This window comes from Hirundo rustica, chromosome 12 (assembly GCF_015227805.2).
Source record: "Hirundo rustica isolate bHirRus1 chromosome 12, bHirRus1.pri.v3, whole genome shotgun sequence".
Classification (NCBI taxonomy): Eukaryota; Metazoa; Chordata; class Aves; order Passeriformes; family Hirundinidae; genus Hirundo; species Hirundo rustica.
Window position 1 is genome coordinate 18228498 of NC_053461.1, and position 18160 is coordinate 18246657.

The 18160-nt window shown below is 45.6% G+C and overlaps 1 protein-coding gene across 5 annotated transcripts in view; it reads left to right on the forward strand.

Moving 5' to 3' along the window:
• CHL1 (cell adhesion molecule L1 like) overlaps window positions 1-18160 on the forward strand; it is a 130448-nt gene that overhangs the window by 16078 nt on the left and 96210 nt on the right. For all 5 annotated transcript variants that reach the window (XM_040075819.2, XM_040075821.2, XM_040075826.2 and 2 more), the window contains exon 2: window positions 15918-15993. The gene's annotated coding sequence lies outside the window, so the exon portion shown is untranslated. The remainder of the gene's footprint in view (window positions 1-15917; window positions 15994-18160) is intronic.

Consider the following 18160-nt stretch of genomic DNA (forward strand, 5'->3'; position numbering starts at 1 on the left):
AGGGTTTTTTTTTCTCTCTGATCTCAGGCCTCAGTTGCAGAAACAATTCTGTAAAACAGACGAGAGTAAGAAAAATCCACAGGCTTCCCTGGAAAAGCTTTTTGAAAGCTGAGAGTATTGATTGCTCAGATTGAAGGCATGACTGTGGTTATACATGTCTTTACAGAGAATCTGCAGATAGAAGAACAGCTTCTAGCCCTGCTACTCAGCTCCTCACCAAAATACTCTGCCTTGCTGATTTCCAGCTGCTACTTTGCAGCAAGTGATCATTTTGAAATACAGCCATGTTGGGTTCGAGGCTCAAGATGGTTTTCTCCAGTTTATTTGAAAAATTACATGTTAAACTGCGGCATTTATTACACTTGGCAAGGTCTACACTAGGTCTTTACTTAAAGAAAAATCAAATTTAAAAAAAAAAAAAAAAAAAAAAGGTTGCAGATTGTTCTGGCCAGCACAATGTGATTTTGTTATTTTTATTATTATTACGTTTTTTTACACCTCCCGTGTGAGTAAAAGCTTTCTTTATGCTGCTGCTATTCTGGCTGCAAATGGCTTTAAGTGCACTGGGGTTTAATATACAGATGCTCTTTCTGGTGACTCCTATATGTTGAAAATGACATAATGTCTTTTTTGAGCTTGAAAAGCACCATTCTCATTGGTCCTGGTAATTGTGTTAACACTGCTCTTTATTTGTAGATTTTCTTCAGGGTTTGGGTTTTTGTTTTTTTTTTTCTTTCTTTCTTCCTTTTTGTTCACGTGTATATCAGAGATGCAACACACTGGCAGTTAAATGGGGTAAAAATGATCTTTTGGAGAGGACGGTCCAAGTCCATGGAGACTCTCCAGGGATCTCATTAAAGCATTCTTTCCTAATCCAGTGTGCTGCAATATCAGCTCTCCGAATCCCCACAGTGTGGCTTCCTGATAGGTTAGTTTACACAGAATTAATTGTCTAATTTTGCAAACAACCAGTACAGTGCACATTGATTTTTTTTTTTTTTTAAATTTATTTATTTATTTAGCTGCCTGGTTTTAATCTGGTGTGTTGCTCTCGTGGATTCTGCTTTGTATTTCAATTTTTACGACACTTCTCTACTCACACCAGTTTTTCATGGCCCATATCGCATAGGAATCATTATTTATCATTCTTCTTTTCTTGTCCTTCCCATAGATAAGAATTGCTGGTAAATTTAAGCAATAATTTTCTGCATTAAAAAAAGCCCAAGTGTAAGGAGGTTTCAGAAAAGCAAATTGAGGTTGTTTAAGGCTTCAGTGGTTTAGATGCTCCAGAGACCACTCGTGAATGAGGAGCTTGGATTTTCCTTGTCCTCAGAGGTTACCTGGTTGCTTTGGTGGCACTGGAATAGCACAGGGAAAATGAGACTTGCCCAGAACAAAGGACCAGCAAGAGTAAATCAGTCGACAGAAACACAGAAAAATGCATTTCAATAAAATCTCATGGGCTGGGCTGCGAATTTGGCTTGAACAGTTTTTAAAATATGTTTGGAGGATCAGTTTTAGGCTAAAGTTCTTGAATTGTAACTTGCTGAGAGAGGATTTTTGCTTTAGAACCAGAGGATTATTCAGGTTGACAAAGACCTTCAAGATCATCAAGCTGAACGTACTACCTGTGGTTTTTAACCACATGAGAAAAATGAATTTATTCACAATATCCTTCAGCTTGCTTTGGCCAGGGTGGCTGCTAAAAACCTGCTGCTCCCAAGCACCTGCTCCAGACTGCTCCCAGCTTGGCTCCTCATTCTGCTGCCCTCAGGAGACAGATTCCTTTTCCTTTTTTACTTTCCTTTTTCCCTTTTCCACTTTCCTGGGAAAGTTGAGCTCTGCTGCTCCCCCAGCCTGCTGAGAGCTGTGCCCTGAGGAACAGCTCTGCTCTACAAAGCTCATCACAAATACAAACCCCTCCGTGAGGCTGGGGCTCTCCACTGGCATCACCAGTGGCTGCAGGAGTTGGTGGCTTCATCCTCAGCTGTTGTAACCTGGAGATGTTTTATCCTAAATCCCAGACTGGTTTTGGGAGGGACCTTAAAGCCCATCCAGTACCACCCCTGCCATGGCAGGGACACTTTCTACTGTCCCAGACTGCTCTAAGCCCTGTCCAGCCTGGCCTTGGACACTTCCAGGGGCAGCCACAGCTGCTCTGGACACCCTGTGCCAGGGCCTCAGCACCCTCTGAGTAAAGAATTTTTCCTGATATCTGATCTAAACCTGCCCTCTTTCCATGTGAAGCCATTCCCTCCTGTCCTGTCCCTCCATGCTCTCACAAATAGTCTCTCCATCTTTCTTTCCATGTGGGAAAGGGAAATAGGCAAAGGGAATAGGAGCGAAAAGGTGCAAAAATGAGATACTTTGGTTTATGTAAGTGAGGGAGATCAAGGCAGTAGGATGAGAGGAAGGACAAGTCAGGATAGCTTATTTGGAAGGGAAAAAAAAAAAACAGCAGGAAAATTATCCTTAAATCCTTCTGTAATACAGAAAATATGTTAATTGAAACATTTGCCAGTGAAAACTACAACTTCTTGTGTAAGAAGAGGACATCTTGGACAATGTTCATGTTCTCTATGTTCCCTCCTTTCCTGGCATGTCTAGGACGGTGAACAGAAAAAACGTCAGGGAAAGTTTGCTTTGCCATCTCATTTATTGTCCTTTTAACTCTTGCTTCTCTTAAAGAAATCCAGGAGCAGCGTACAGTGGGGATTTATATTGCCACAGCTGTCCCAAACTCCTTTTGCAACAGGGATTGTATCTCCCTGTTACACACTGGATCTGAAGAATGCAAAAGGTCAGTGGGATTTCTCCATCACCCCCCAAAAGTCCCCAGGAACTGCACACCGGGCATGAGCAGACCCGAGGCTGTTCCCTGTTAGGAGGAAGGGTGGCACGACCCTGCCTGGCCCTGTGACAGGGCTGTGACAGCGAGCAGAGCCCCCGAGAGCCGTGTCCCAACCCGGCCCCACCGGCAGCACGCACGTTCTCCTCCTGTCCGTTGTTATCTCGGGCTGTTGGTATCATACACTAAATAACACTTAAGGCAGGTCTCTTCCCGTTCAAAGATGAATTCCCAGCACAACTGAAATCTCCGGGGCCCTTTGTCACCGACTTCAATGGGCCCCAGCTCCCACCTCGTGGCTCCGTGGGAGGAAGGAATAAATTGCGGCGGAGAAGGCGGCTGTCGGTGCCGTGCGGGGGGAAAGGATAATTAGCAGTCAGTCGTGGAGCTGCCGTCGTGGTTGTTGTCTGATGAATAATAGAACTGAGTACAAGTGAAACGCTGCCTTTCCAAGTGGGTAAAGTGATTTTAGCAGATTAACATGAGTGTAGGCAGCCAAGAAATATGGCATGAAAACCAAGTGTGAGAGGAGTTCTAGACAGAAGACATCAACTTTTCCTGCTGTCTGGCGTCCAAAACAGGATGTGGATCTTTATGTAAATACTGCTCCAGGAAGTTGTTGGGGATCAAGAAGACAAAGTCTTGTGCAACTAGGATTTGTCTTTACTTTTTTGCGGAAGTGGGTTGATGGAGCATGAGGGAGATTCCAATGAACACTGTTCTCCCTTTTTGCTTCTTGTCAAAAATACCTTTGGAACTTGTCAGAGGAGCTCCTTTGTTTTGTAAGGCGTTCAAGACCAGCTCGGATAGGGATAGAGGCAGCCTGGTCTAGTGGAAGGTGTCCTTGCCCATGGCAGAGGCTTGGAAAGAGTTGAACTTTCAGGTCCCTTCCAAACAAAACCATGCTGTGATGGCACGGGAATGACGGACCAGGATTTATTGGAAACCCTGGCTTGGAAACCGATTCCTGACAGAAAGATGGTGAGACCAGCTGGTGCAGCGAACCTGTGGGACACAGATAGGTGCTGGATTCGCAGATCTCTTACCTCTGAGCAAAGCAAGCAACAATTAAAGCAGAAGAAACGCAGCCCAGTGTGGTTTTAATCATTAGTCTCAGTTTGTCGTTGGTCTTAACGCTGCGTGAAGCTTTGTGAGAGCATAAAGGCAGCTCTGTAATGCCGAGCCTTTTAACCAGCCCTGTTTGTGCATTGTGATTGGCAAAGCCATTGACTTCATATTCTTTCATGTTCTTTCTGTTCCCTCCTGTTTTGATGTTATCCTGCAGTCATCTTAGCTGCGTATTAAACAAGAGACTACTTCAATATAAAATGATCAAAGGGCTGAGGGAACACAGGGCCATAAAGAATATATGGAGAGCTCGGGGAGAATGGTGGGTTGAATTTAAAGGCTTTTTCAAGCTGCTTAATTCCTGCTTAGATTTCTGGTGTCACCAATAGGCAACAGTCCCTTTCTTTAAATCTTTTACTAAAGATTGACTGGCAGAATCGCTGTTTTACATGGGGTTTAAAGAGTAAAAGGCCACCCTGAAGGTCAAACCCTCAGAGATTTCCTCTGAGAGCTCATTGATTCTCCTAGATTTTTGACTTGGAGAGAGACCACTCCTTCCTAGATGTGCAGCTTGGATACAAGTGCCTCAGTATGCCAGCACAGAAGGCAGGAGCCAAAGTGTAAGGGCAGGAAGAAAATTAGAGAGAAAGATGCTGTGGGGCAGACAGACAATGATCTCAGTCTTGTATCATTCAAACTGGTGACATTATTAGCTACTGGCCCATGAAAAAAAAAAAAGGGCAGTATTATTTTATCTGTCTCAGAAATGGATTATGTTAACAATGAAACTGGGCAGGATAAAGATTTATGGGCCCATCCTCAGCTTGAGTAAACAGGCAGAGGACCTGAGCATGTGGGGATGGAAAAGCTGGGATTTAAAGGCTGGGGATCTGGTTTTCTTCACGCACAGACACAAATTCAAGGGTGCTGTGACTGCACAGTCAAGTAACTGTCTCTTTTTTATACCAAAAAATTCAGATGAGCGTGTTTTGCCTCTCTAACCTCATTAAAGTGTTGGCTTTGTGAGCTGCCCAGTGCTGTGGTAGTGATTAGCAGAAGCCTACCCCATAAGCAAACTCTGTATTTGTGCTATTACCTACTCCTGTGATATTTCAATCTGATTCATTAGAGAAATTAGCATTTTTATGGACTAATTAGGGGAAAATGTACCCTTCCTGATATACAGAGATTTTTCACGTAACAAAGCCACATAGAAGAGAAACATGATTCCACCCCCTCAAGAAAGGAAGAAAAGCAAAATGGTTATCCTAATTAACACAGAATATTGGGCAGGTTTGAACTTAAAACAGGAATTAAGAGAAGGTTAGATTGTTGCACTACTGGCGGCTTGTCCAGTCTTTTTGAATTCGAAATTCCAGCTCTCTTTCAGCTATTTTGGTTCTCGAGGCATAAAAATATTTTAAAAGCTGTCAGTCAGTCACTGTATTTTTTGTGACAGTTGCAAAATGCACAGTAATGAGAACGAATAGTAATGAGTGCATTATTCAGCAGCTATAAATACCAATTGATTTCCACTGCAAGTTCATATATTTCAGTCAACATGCATTTTTAGCCGTATTTTTTCCTTCTCTCTAAAACCAGGCTCAGGTTTTTATTAGACTGTAGCTAACAATCATTCAGACACGTCTTGGTTTCCCTAATGAACTGCTTGCTTTTGAAGTTTAATTCTAAATCTGCCTGTGTGTCGCTTGCTCCTGCTCACGTTTTCTGTTCGCCAGGAGGGTAAAAATGGGTGTCTGGGACAAAACATCTGAGGTCAGCTCTTTGCAAGGGAGGTGGGTTTTTTTCTTCTTTTCTGAGAGGGTGGAATAACATTTTTTAAATCAATGCAGACATCCCTTGTTTTGATGGTTGTGTTTTGATAATGATCTTGCTTTGCAGAGGCTCAGAGCAGCGAACCCCTCATTCTGGGCGGCTGTGGAGAAGGCAAAAATCTCCATCTTGCACAGAGGGGAGAAGTTCAATTAGGCCTTCTGGTGCCAGGGGAGGCTGATCAGGCTTTAATTGGCTCCAGCTGACTGGTTTTTAGGCCACGCTATTCCTCACCTGCAGTTGGATGCTTCTCAAATATGTATGGAATTTTGTATTGCGTTTGAAGGCGTCGCACAAAGTCAGAATAATTATTTGAAATGGTGCTTTGCATTGAACGCACTCTGATGAGCACAAGGGAAGGGGAAACAATTAACATTGTGGAGGAATATAAGTAGGAAGGGACCTTTGGAGGTCCTCCTGTTGAATGTTGGCATGGCTTTGAACTTAAATCAGGTTGCTCAGGGCTTTGTTGGGTTGAAAACAGGAACTGGGCTTCTCTCTCCAAGTTGGGCAAACCCAGCTCTCCTCCTAAGCCATGTGCTGCATCTCCCTCATCATCCTTCTCCCCTCTGCCGAATTTCTGCCTGTTTGTCGGTGTTTCGTCACAGGAAAACCCAAACTGGACGCTCTGTTCCAGCTGCAGGCTCACAAGTGCTGAGTGAGGAGTAAGAATCGCTGTCCGTGACCTGCTGGCTGTGCTCCTGCAAGCAGAGCCCAGCCTGAGGGTGGCATTTGTCACCATCGCTGCCAGCTCCTGTTCAGCTCCCAGGCTGTGTTCCCTGGAGCTGCTTTCCGCACTGTGGGCTTCAGTTTGTGTGTTTTGTTGGAATGCTGGAAGGTTTCTCTCAGAGGCCTTCTCCCTCAGGCTCTGTCGTCCCTGGATGGCCGCCCCACTCTGTATTTCTGGTGTCACCTGGAAACTTGCTGATCTCATTGTCCAAGCTGAAGATATGAAGGGGTTAAACAGGTTATAGAGAGGAAGATTTGCTCCACAACTTTTGGGATTGAGCTGAGAGTCACCAAGCAGTCGGATGTGGGTGTTTCCTCCTTGCCCATCTGGAGGATGCACATGGCAATTGCCTTTTCCAGTCACCAGAAGGATCCACCAGTTGTCCTAGCATTTCAAGGACACAAAGAGCAGCCTCAGGATGATGCCAGTGCGTCTCCTGCACGCCAACAGACCTAACCAAACTCACAGCTTGATTAGGTGATTGCTAACAATGGCTTCTATTGAATATCAGACTTCCCTGCCCCACACAAAGACATCAGAACCCTGGGGCTGGGCAGCCTGAGGTGAGGCCTTGCCAGTGAAGACTGAGACAAAACCCTCGCTCATCCCTCCCTTGTCCCCTTTGTCAGTAGTCTTGGTGACATATTCACGAGTGACTCGCATTTCCCTGGTTGTTTCCTGCAGCTGTAGCTGTGGGTGAACCTTTCTGACCAGCCACAGCGTCCCTTCAGCTCCACCTGGGATTGGATTTGCCTTTCCTCTTTTTTTTAATCTCTGCAGTTCAGGCCAGGCTTCTGTAGTTTTCCTGGACAGTCCCCACTTCCACCTTCTGTTCACTCTCTTTCTGCCTTGGAGCTCGGTCAGGGATTCCATGTGCAGCCAAGTCAGTCTTCTGCCGCGTCTGCTCCGCTTCCCGCTCATCGGGGCGGGTTGTTCTTGGACTTTGAGGGGGTTTTCCATGAAGATCACAGAGCTTTGTGCCCTTCTGCCCCCCGGGCAGTCAGCCATGGCCTTACAACTCCTCCCTCCCCGAGCAGGCCAGACTGCTCCCCTGAATTTCAGTATTGTCAGGAAATCTCAGTCACTGGTGCATCACCAGTTCTCGTATTTTGTGAAGGCTGACTCAAGCTTCATGCACTTCCAGTTCTTAACGGGCTGATAGGCAGCAAACCCCCAGCAGTATCTTCCTTGATGGCCTCTCATTCTGGCCTTCGAGAGTTAACCCCAACAAACCTATTTAACAGCATAAAATCCCTGAGAATTAACCCCAACAAACCTATTCAACAGCATAAAATCCCTGAGAAATAATTCTGACTCACTGATCTCTTCTGAGGAGAATTCTGTTGTCTTGGCATTGGTTTAAACTCCTTTCAATCCTACAGAATTCCTTTTCCAGCAGAAACATGTATTTTTCCTGACAGAAAAAAAGAAAAAAAGAAAAAAAAAAAAAAAAAAAATTCCTTTGGACTCCAAATACTTGGAGTGCCATATTAAATGAAGCATCTTCTTGATGACCCTCCTTGCTGAGGGATTGTTGGTGTGAAGTCCTCGTGCACGTCTGTGGGCACGCTTCAAGCCTCGAGTGCCAGTGTAAAGCACTCGTTGAACTGATGGCTTTTTCCAGCTGCACGTTTCCTCCTTGTGCTTCCAGCAGTTCAGAAGTTGGGATGCTCAAATTGCCCATCTCGACCTCAGCTGTCTCCTGTGTTAATAAAATGCCCTGTGCTGCTACTTAAGCCATTAGCTGGGACTCGGAAGTTTTATTTCTGGCCCTGCAATTATCCCACTGCTGTAATTTCCTTATCTGGATTGGGGATAGATAACAAAGATCTCCTTCTTCGTAGAAGGCTCGGAGATTTGACGATGAAAAATGCTATATAAGGGTTCAATGTTGTTATGGGAACAAATATCACTTTGTTTGCATGGCTTCACCATCTTAACAAGCAAGCAGAGAGTTGATGACCAAATCAAGATAAGAATTGAACAAATGAAGGATAATGAGCAGCTTCAGACTACAGGCTTCATTTTTCCCTTCTGCTTGAAAGTCATTCACTTTTATGTCTGTCTGTAGAGGATTTTTTAGTCTGTAAATCATTTGCCAGTTGGGTGTAGAAATCTTTCAGTTTGCTCGTTTCGTGATTTGCTTATCATTTTAGATGCCAAATAAGTTACTTATTAGTTGGTATGATCATTAGCAATCTCAGCATAGAATCACATTTTATAAGGTTAGATTTCCAATTTTAATGTTGGACAATTTTCAAGTGCATTTAAAGGGCATTTCCTGGTGGGGGGGAAAAAAGTGAAAATTATAGTTTACCAGTGAACTATCATTATAGTAGTAAGAAAACCATCCTTAAAACTGTGCTCTAAATCTGTTATGAAAAGGGCAGCAGAAAACTGATAATTTGAAAAATATTTCCAATCTTCTTTGCCTGTTATTTTCACTCAGTTCCATGGGTTAGGTCCTTCTGGTCTTTCAGAGTTCATGCTCGTGACAGCTTGCATGGGATTGACTTCTGGGTTGTAGAGTGGAAAAAAAAAAACCTCCTCAATTCAGTTTGTATAAAAATTTTAACCAGGAAACATAAGGTAATGGTTTGTCAGGTGGGGTAAAGAAATTTAACCTCAAAAACCTACACTGATTTATTTGAGTTGAAGACTACTTTACCTTCAATCTGAGAGAAGGTTTAGATGGGATATTGGGAAGGAATCCTTCCCTGTGAGGGGGGCAGGCCCTGGCACAGGGTGCCCAGAGCAGCTGTGGCTGCCCCTGGATCCCTGGCAGTGCCCAAGGCCAGGCTGGACACTGGGGACAGCCTGGGACAGTGGAAGGTGTCTCTGGATTTGTCTTTAAGGTCCCTTCAAATCCAAACCTTTTGGGGATTCTGTTTCTCCATGCTGAAAGTTGCTCCAGAGTGCCTGAGAATGACCATGGCTTTGGGTGTGAATAGCTGAAAAAATCAGTTTTTTTAAAGTTTTTATATCTTCAAAAATGGAGTGAAGTTTCCTGGCTGCTTTCATCCCCGAAACCCCAACATTGTGATAAGATTCCATGGGTCTCCTGGAAAATGGTGGCTGTCTCTCAGCTGGTGTGCAAACACTCAGGATGCTGCCTCCCCACTCGGAGAAACCCTTTTGTCAGCCCATGTGCTTCCACATCCTTGGTGATGAGGAGCTCAGAGCGGGGCTGTGAGGAAGGTTTGAGCAGCAGGAGGCTGTTAAACCCAGTGTGAGCGCTGCCTGTACCTCGGGGACATTAAATCCAGAATGATTCTAACTAACAGGCAGGTACCGAGCGTGCCAAATTTTACCCCGAAGGGCTCGCGGGCTGCTGCGCGCTGTCGGTTTTGCTCGCTGACTTTTATGGGCTATCAGGATATATTGACCCAGCGAGGGAATATTGACAGAGGTGATTCTGCTCCGCTCCCAGGTTCCCTGAAGGGGCAATAAGAACACCTGGTGTGCGCTGTAAATTTAAACTCAACTCGTGTGTGTCGCGGCACGGGGTTTAACTGCTGAGCGCTCGCTGGCGGCACGAGCATGAAACCCGGGTGATTCTGCACAGACCTTGACATTTTCTTTAGGGAAGAAATGGCTCTGCTGTCCCTGGGTAATGACAAGGCTCAGAGAGAGACTGTGCAGCAATGAGGGTGCTGGAGCCAAGGTGATTTTCTCCTGGTAACTATTCTAACAGCTTTTAACGCCCTACATCCAGATTATTAAGTTCACCACCTGAATTATGTACTGGCAAAGAGCTATAACATTTCTTATGCCTGAGCAGTCAAGGACCCAAATCTGGCCCAATAGACTCGATTTACAAAAATTTGTTCACGGCTGCCTTCTTTTACTGGTGCAGTAAATCCCAGGAATTGTCAGCCAGCATCACGTGATGGGCCCAGACAGCTGTGATTAGTATTGCAAGGCTCTCTTCATATTCTGATGGCACTTCCAGTAATAAATAAACAGATATTTGAGCAACTTGTAGCACTGTGCTTGAAGTATTTATCAGCCACCTTATTCTATATGTGCCACAGAGTAGAAATATATTTTTATTAATTTCTTTTTCCTGGTGGGAGAAGTTGAAATATGGGCAAGGAGTGTCTACTAAATGAGACTTCTTCATTTTTATCCCTGTAAAATTAATACCTCCTACTGTTGCTAAAAAGAAAATAATCATATTAATTAAGGAACAGAAAAATGCTTGTGCTGACTCCTCTCAGCACACTGCGTCTTTGCTGGGTTGTGCTCAAAATGCAAGTGGGTAAAATTACATGGAGAATGTTCGTTTCCTTGTTAAAGAGTTCCTTTTCTCTCTTGCTGTTCTTTTACTCAACCCATATTATTAATTTCATGCACTTGGTGTTAGTCAGGAGACACCACTGTAAATACTCCCCTTAGCACATTTGCATTGATGTGGGATCCATAGGCTGTGAGGACCTTGACCTTTCGCTGGGGAAGTTCATCCACTTCATCCCGTGCTATTTTCTGAGCTGGTTAAAGCATCCTTTTATTGCTTGACAGAACCTCCTCCTTGAAAACCCCTCAGCTGTTACCGCGCACACGTGCAGCTCGTGCCTCGCTGCTGCTGCTGGAGCTGATGGGGACAGTGCCCAGCCCTGCGTGCTGGGATTTAGGTCCTTTCATCCCTTTGCCACCCACACCTCCCTGAAATAGGATCAACCTTCGTGGTGTGCACTGAGAGCGGCGTCAGGGCAGGTTTGATGTCCAGAGCACGGTGCTGGGGGAGCAGGTTGGCTTCAGGAGCAGCCAGAGCAGTGCCAGGGCTCCACCCTGGCCCCCATTCCCCTCCTCTGATGCCATTCTGCTTCCTCAAGCCCTCCGGGACAAATCTGCGAATTACCTCCCTCTGTTTCGCAGGGATCTGCAGCAGGCACCATTCAATTGCCATTTAAATATTTATTTGTCCTTCCCAGAGCATCATCAGAGCCTGACTGGCAGGTTTTTCCTTTGTCATTTGTGCCTCTGTTCGGGAGCAATGCACGGATGGAATGTGAAGGTCACATTGCAGCAGGGGCTGCTCATCCCTCTTTGTTTGCTCCTCCTGTGCCATCCGGAGGGGCAGGAGCCTGGGAAGCTGCTGGTGCCATCTGTGGCATGGCCAGAGGCAGAGGGTGATGCCAGCCCTGCTCCTGGCCCTGCTCAGACACCGAGCAGCCCTGTGGCATGGTATGTTTCCAAATGAGGCAAAGGGGCTTCAGTTACACCCCTGAGCTTGATGGAAAAGCACCAGAACTTCCTGTGTTTCTCTCACAGTGGTTGGCCCAGTGCCAGCACAGGGACACTGGTTGGGCTTTGGAAAGGTTTCTCAGAACCTGTGGCTGTTTCCAGTGACAGCAAGCCAAGTTGTCCCTCCTTGATAGCTATATACTTACGAATGAGCTTAGAGGTGCTAAGTGCTTTTTGGAGTGTCAGCCTGGTGTCAGATACTTCTCTGGCACAGCTTTGTTCTTTTGTTTCTATATAGTTCTTTTCTCTTTCATTAAAACCTTTGCTTTACAAAACACACCTTAAGAGCCCTCTTGCAAATATTAGTAAGTCACTCTGGGAGGTTGCAGGTCAGCCCTCAGAGCCTGATCCATCCTCACAGGGATCATTACACCTGGCCAGGTGTAGGACTGTATCCCAGCCCCAGCTGGACGTGGGGATGAGGGATGTGCCACTGCCATCTCTGTGCCCTGCTGTGCCACACAGAGCTCACTGCCAGGCAGAGGCGGAGGCAGGAGTGAGCAGCTGGCTGTGTGGAAACGTGAACTGCATTTCCTCACCTGCCAGCTCCCTCTGCCCTTTGGGGAAACTGAAGGACAGAGTGGCTGTATTTGTGGCACATCAGAACAATAAAATGCCTTTGCAGCACTGGGAACCCGGAGACTTTGCCCATGTCCACAGGGGAAAAGATTCCATTTTAATTCCTCAGCTTTAAAAATCCCAGCAGATTTACCCCACTAGGGCACCTAACTTTGATTCAGGCCACAAGGTTTCTAGGACAGCCATAAATCCCAGTTAGGAAGGGTGCAGGTTTTCCCCTTGTAATACTCAAGGCATGAAAAACCAACAGCAGGCTGAGTTTTCAGTCTGGAGACAGGTGTTCTCATTAAGACAGACCTGCTTCCAGTTATTCCTCTGTGAAATAAGCCCCGTGGTTCATTTTTAAAACTGAAGGAACTTGCTGGAAGCAGAGAGCCCCCAGCAAGGGAGGCCAGAGCTGGCTGTACCTGGTTGTTCCACAGGAGGAATGATGGTCCTTCCCCTTCCCCTTCCCCTTCCCCTTCCCCTTCCCCTTCCCCTTCCCCTTCCCCTTCCCCTTCCCTCCCCTCCCCTCCCTCCCTCCCTCCCTTCCCTTCCCTTCCCTTCCCTTCCCTTCCCTTCCCTTCCCTTCCTTCCCTTCCTTCCCTTCCCTTCCCTTCCCTTCCCTTCCCTTCCCTTCCTTCCTTCCCTTCCCTTCCCTTCCCTTCCCTTCCCTTCCCTTCCCTTCCCTTCCCTTCCCTTCCCTTCCCTTCCCTTCCCTTCCCACTGCAGGGAGCATTGGATTGGAGGAGGAGGAGGATTCATGGAGTTCTTTAAGGAAGGCAGTGGAAGGTGTCCCTGCCCATGGAAGGAGGGCTGGAATGAGATGACTTTAGGGTCTCTTTCAGCCATTCTGTGGTTCCATGGTTCTCTGCCAGCCCTCAAAACTCTGAGCTGAGGCTGCAGTGGGTGCACTTGAGCACAGAAATCAGCTCTGCCCCTGCTCTGCCTTTGTCATGGGAAATATTCCCAGTGGTTTGGGGGAATTCTTGTTGTTTGAACTCAGCCTGAAACCACAAGAACTGCTATGAATTAACTGGCTCTAATAAACTCAGGGCTAGAAATCAGCTGATTGATACTTGTAGAAAGCTTGTATTTTTTCCCCCAAGTTTTCCTACGTTTTTCACGTGAAATGCTCTTGACAGAAACCCTTCCCTTCAATCTGACAGCTCTTTTTTTGCCTGTCCTCTGTCCATACAGTCCACTAATAACTTCAGCCCCACAGACCTTCTCTCCAGGAAATGCCATTAAGATTTTCTTCTAGCAAAAGTGAGCAGCCCTTCAGAAATCCTCCAGGCCTGGTTTTTCCTGTTGTGGTTTACCTCTTGCCTTTTTTTTTTTTTTTTTTTTTTTCATGGATAGCTGTAGTTTAAAGCTTATAAAATCGATAAGTCCAAGATGCACAGCATAAATGGGAGAAGCAGACAAACCACTGGTAAAGATAGGAGACAGCTGATGAAAATGAATTCAGCTATAAAGCATTTGAGTTACTGTTCTCTGCCGTGATTTCTGAGAGAGATTAAAAAATAGGAGGAGGGGGAGATACAAATCATCATTACCTCCTCCCTCAGAATCTTACGTTGAAACAGTGTTGGATTTCTTCTTTTTTTTTTCCCATGCCTCTAAGTAAACAGGAGATTTTTATTTATTTGAAGAAGAGCTTCTAATCAATTGCAGGAGAATTGGCTTAATCCAGAGCTGACTGGGGGCAGTGTAATGGCAGGAAGTCTGGAGCTGATGTAATAACAGCATCTTGTCCTGAGCTCCCCGAATCCAGCCCCGTGACAAACTGAAATCCTGAAAATGGCCTCTGTTCCGCCCTGGTTCGTGGCAGAAGGATTTTTCCACTCTGCTTTGCAGCCCTGGCGATCCTGTGTGGGGCTGGGTTGGGTTTTGCTCTGTTTTCCAGCCCAGGCATGTCTTGCAAACCTTCAGCCAGGCTGGCAGGGCTCAGTTGGGCAGTGCCCAGCTGGCACAGGCTGTGGCTCAGGAGATTTGCATTTGGCATTACAAATTGCAGTCACATTGCTCTGGGGAGGTGGAGGCTCTCTGAAAGGCCGGGTGTAGTGCCAGCAGGAGGGCAAACATTGCTGAGCTAAAGCCTCAATAGAAGTCAAGAAGGATTAAGGTGCAGCTGAAAGGAGAATCGGGGTTCCTAAATCACCACAGAGCTTTAGAAAATGTTTTCTGTTCACATCAAAACCATAATTTATCGACAGAGGGCTCAAACTGTAAAATATATGTGCTAGTGACTTATGTTCTAGTGAAACTGCAAACTTCTGTTGATGGGGAATTCTTACAAATGTTCCCTGTGCGCCCATGGCCACAGAAACTCCCTGAAAGGCTCAAGATGTGCGTGGCAATAAGCACTGACATTTTCTGTGTTTGCATCTGTGCGTGCTGAACTTGCCTCTGTTTACCCCGAAAGATCAGGGGCACTTTGCAATATGAATTTGAAATGCTCGGGGAAAGGAGGTCCAGGTGCACATGGGCACCTCGGAAGAGGGACTGGGCCTGTCCGTGGGGAAATAAATCTGTCTGCACCTGGTGAGATGAGAGCAGATAAAGAGATTATCCAGCAGTGACAAGAAAGGAAATAGGTTAGCTGAATTCCTCTTGATCGCTTCTTCTCCCTCAAGACGTCTCTCTGAATATTTTGTCATTCATATCGAGAGGCTGGGAAGAAAATCACTCTTAGAGGTGACCCACAGAAGTAAAAGCAGACCAAGATGGTGCCTGAGTGCTCCTTTTGCTCCTGGGTGATGCAGGAATTGGTCTGTTGTTCACACTGTGTGGGTTTTAACGTTTGGGAGAGCAGGAAAAGTGGGATTGGAGCTCCAAAGTCTTTTCCATGCTTTTGCTGCTCCCAGCACACCCTGGAGCATCCTGTGATCCAGCTAAGGTGGGAATACCGAGGTCAGTGGCAGAGTTCTGTCCTGTCCTTGTAGTAAAGATACAGAAATGCAGCTCTTGGTCAATGTGTTTAAAACAGGTGGAAAGTATTGGAAAAAAACAAAACAAAACAAAACCCAAACAGTTAAGGGATCTGTTTCCTCTTGGTTGCGCTTTTCTTTCAAGAGCCTTTTTTATTTCTTTGCTTTAAAGGAGAGTAACTATTGAAAAATCACTTTGAAACGTGTTTCATGTTAGGAGAGCAATAATGTAGGTGGTGATTGATAAGATTTATTGTTTCTGGGTTGGTGTTATCTTGTGATTGTGAGGAAAGCTGAATCTTATCTGTTTGGTGCTGTATAAACACTTAGCAGACTTCAGAGAGCTTGTACTGTAAGCAGGCAAGAAAGGCAAAGCAAGAGAGGGAAAGTGTGCAGGAAAGTGCCTCGTTCCAAGACCACAAACCAGATTTAGAATAGAAATCAGATCTTCTCCCTTCAGCCCATTTTTTTTTTTTTTTTCTATTCCATGGGGTATGCTGCTTCTGTTATTCAAAAATGGAAAAACCTCTCCGTTTCCAGGTAAATGAAGGGCAAGGAGAATGAGATCAGACAGCAACTCAGCATACAGGGGAAAAAAATAAATAAAGCGAAGGAATTGCACTGATAAAGGTGCTGATTTTAGATAAATTCAACGTATGACATGCCATTACTCAGTTCACAATTCTGTCTTTATTTCTAGATGCGCTAACGTGGGGAGAAGGATTCAGATGTAAAAACCACAGCCTGGCCATGCACTGATGAGGGAACAGCCACAGGTACTGGTTAGAAAAATGCATCTTTTTCTGCTTAATTAAATCTTTGTGCTTTGGATGTCGATTTTATTTGCCTCTCTCTCTGAATCATCGCGGTCAAAGTCGTTGTAACCATTTTGGACCCGTTTGGTGCCATCTCTGTCTGGAAAAAAAGCTCTCTATAAAAGCACAGACAGGTGTGTGAGGATGTGTTTGTGCACGTAGGTATGTTCTGGAATGATTCCCTGTGGTTTTAGTTCCTTGGAGGATGTTGACATGCTTTCAGAGCCTGACAGCTCCGAGGTCAGACGGAGCTTGTTTGTCTTCTCTTTTTGCAACTCAAGCAAACATTCATTTGTTATTGTGCGTGGGGCTGCGCCCTAAGCCAGGCTTTATCCTCTTGTAGCGACTAATTGGTGAGGAAATTGTGATTTTACATTTAAAAAAAACCCCTCAGTTCTGGAGAGAAAGGTGCTGCGACCATTCCACCCTGATTGTTTCGAGGTCAGTGTCCCATTCTGCTCTCCAGCAGCTGCTGGTGGCCATCAGGGCAGGGAGGGGCTGGATGGATTTCCTTGGATTTCCTCAAAGTTGAAGAGAAACAGCGGAAGAGCAGGGCCTTCGTGGTGGCACTGCCAACAACTGTTCAGCAGGGAAAAAAGGCTTTGGAGCCCTGGAGTTATTTATGGCTTGGGCTTCTCGAGGACAGCTTGTTTCATGGGATTTTAGTGCCCATGGACCCTTCCTGTAGGGAGATGTGCCTGGAAGGAATAATCACATTGGCAAGGTTCTGTCTATTTATTTAACTATTTTAAAATCCTATTCAGGAAAAAAAACCCCAAAACACAAATCCTCCTGTAATTCTATTTTCTTTCTCTTTGTGGCTGCTCAAAAGGGAGTCTCGGCTACCGATATATTCATTTCCCACCAACTTTTATTACCAGGAGCTTCAAGGTGAAAGTTTTGCCTACAATGGGAATTATTTGCACCATAACTCCCATTTGAGCTGCCAGTTTTTAGGATTTTGTGTTCTGCTCGCCGGCCTTGATTACTATAGAGAGCAGACTGCTTTGTATCTGCTGCTGAATTTCATTTTGTGAACTTTTGTGGTCTGTGAAAATCAGGATGAGAAAGTTACTGGCAAAATGTAGTTTGTCTGAGTAGTGTTTAACATGTTTTAGGAATTTTTCAAAAATTCTTTTCTTATACCCACGGATAAATTAATTTTTTTCCATTACAGCCAGCGATTGTTCCAAGTAGAAAATAATAGACTAATTTCTGATTAACCCCAGCTAATCAGGCAGGCAGTGGGAAACCAGCTGCTGTCTAAGTCCAGATCTCCACAAAATCTGGTTATATTTTCATTTATCTCATTGTGGGAGCAGCTCTGACCTGACAAGCTGACTTCCTTGTGTGTATGTGAGTTAGCTGATGAACTCTCCCTCTGTCAAGACCATCCAGCTGGAAAGGCCACCATGGAAGGCTGGCTGGTTTTTGGGTACAACTGAAAAAGAAGAAAGATTTACTCTGCTTTTCTTGGGGGACAATCTTCGTTGTTTCCTCTTGCAGACTTCCAAAACCTTCTCCTACCATTTATCCCCCGAATCTTCTCTCTGGGAGGGTGACCCATGGGCTGAGCTCTTCCATTTCCAGGGAGGAACACTGGAAAAGCAGGTACAACCTTCCAAGTGCAAACTTGGAGCAGCTTCCTGCATGGAATCACAGAATCATTTAGGTTGGAAAAGACCTTTAGGGCCACCAAATCCAGCTGACTGCTGCAGCACTGCCGAGGCCACCACTAACCCATGTCCCCTTGTCCCCAGGCGCCACATCTCCGTGGTTTTTGGATACCAAGGAAGTCCTAAAGTGCTGCAGCCTTTAGAGCTGGAGCTGGGCTGTGCCTGCAGTGTGGATGTTCGGAACTGGAGCATTTCTTCCCTTTGGATCCCCACCCAAACCACCCACTTCTGTGTTTTTGTGCTGTTTCCTCTCTGACTGAACCCTTTTCAGGGCAGGGATCAGCCTGGTGACCTCCTCGCCCTGCATGACCAGAGAATGAACCCAGAGCCATTCAGATGGGGCTCCAGGCTGGAGTTCATCTGTGCTGCCCCACAAATAACTGCATTTGCTCACACAGGGGCTTTTTATTTAAATGCGTTTCTCCTCTTTGTCGGAGGGAGGAATTGTAATT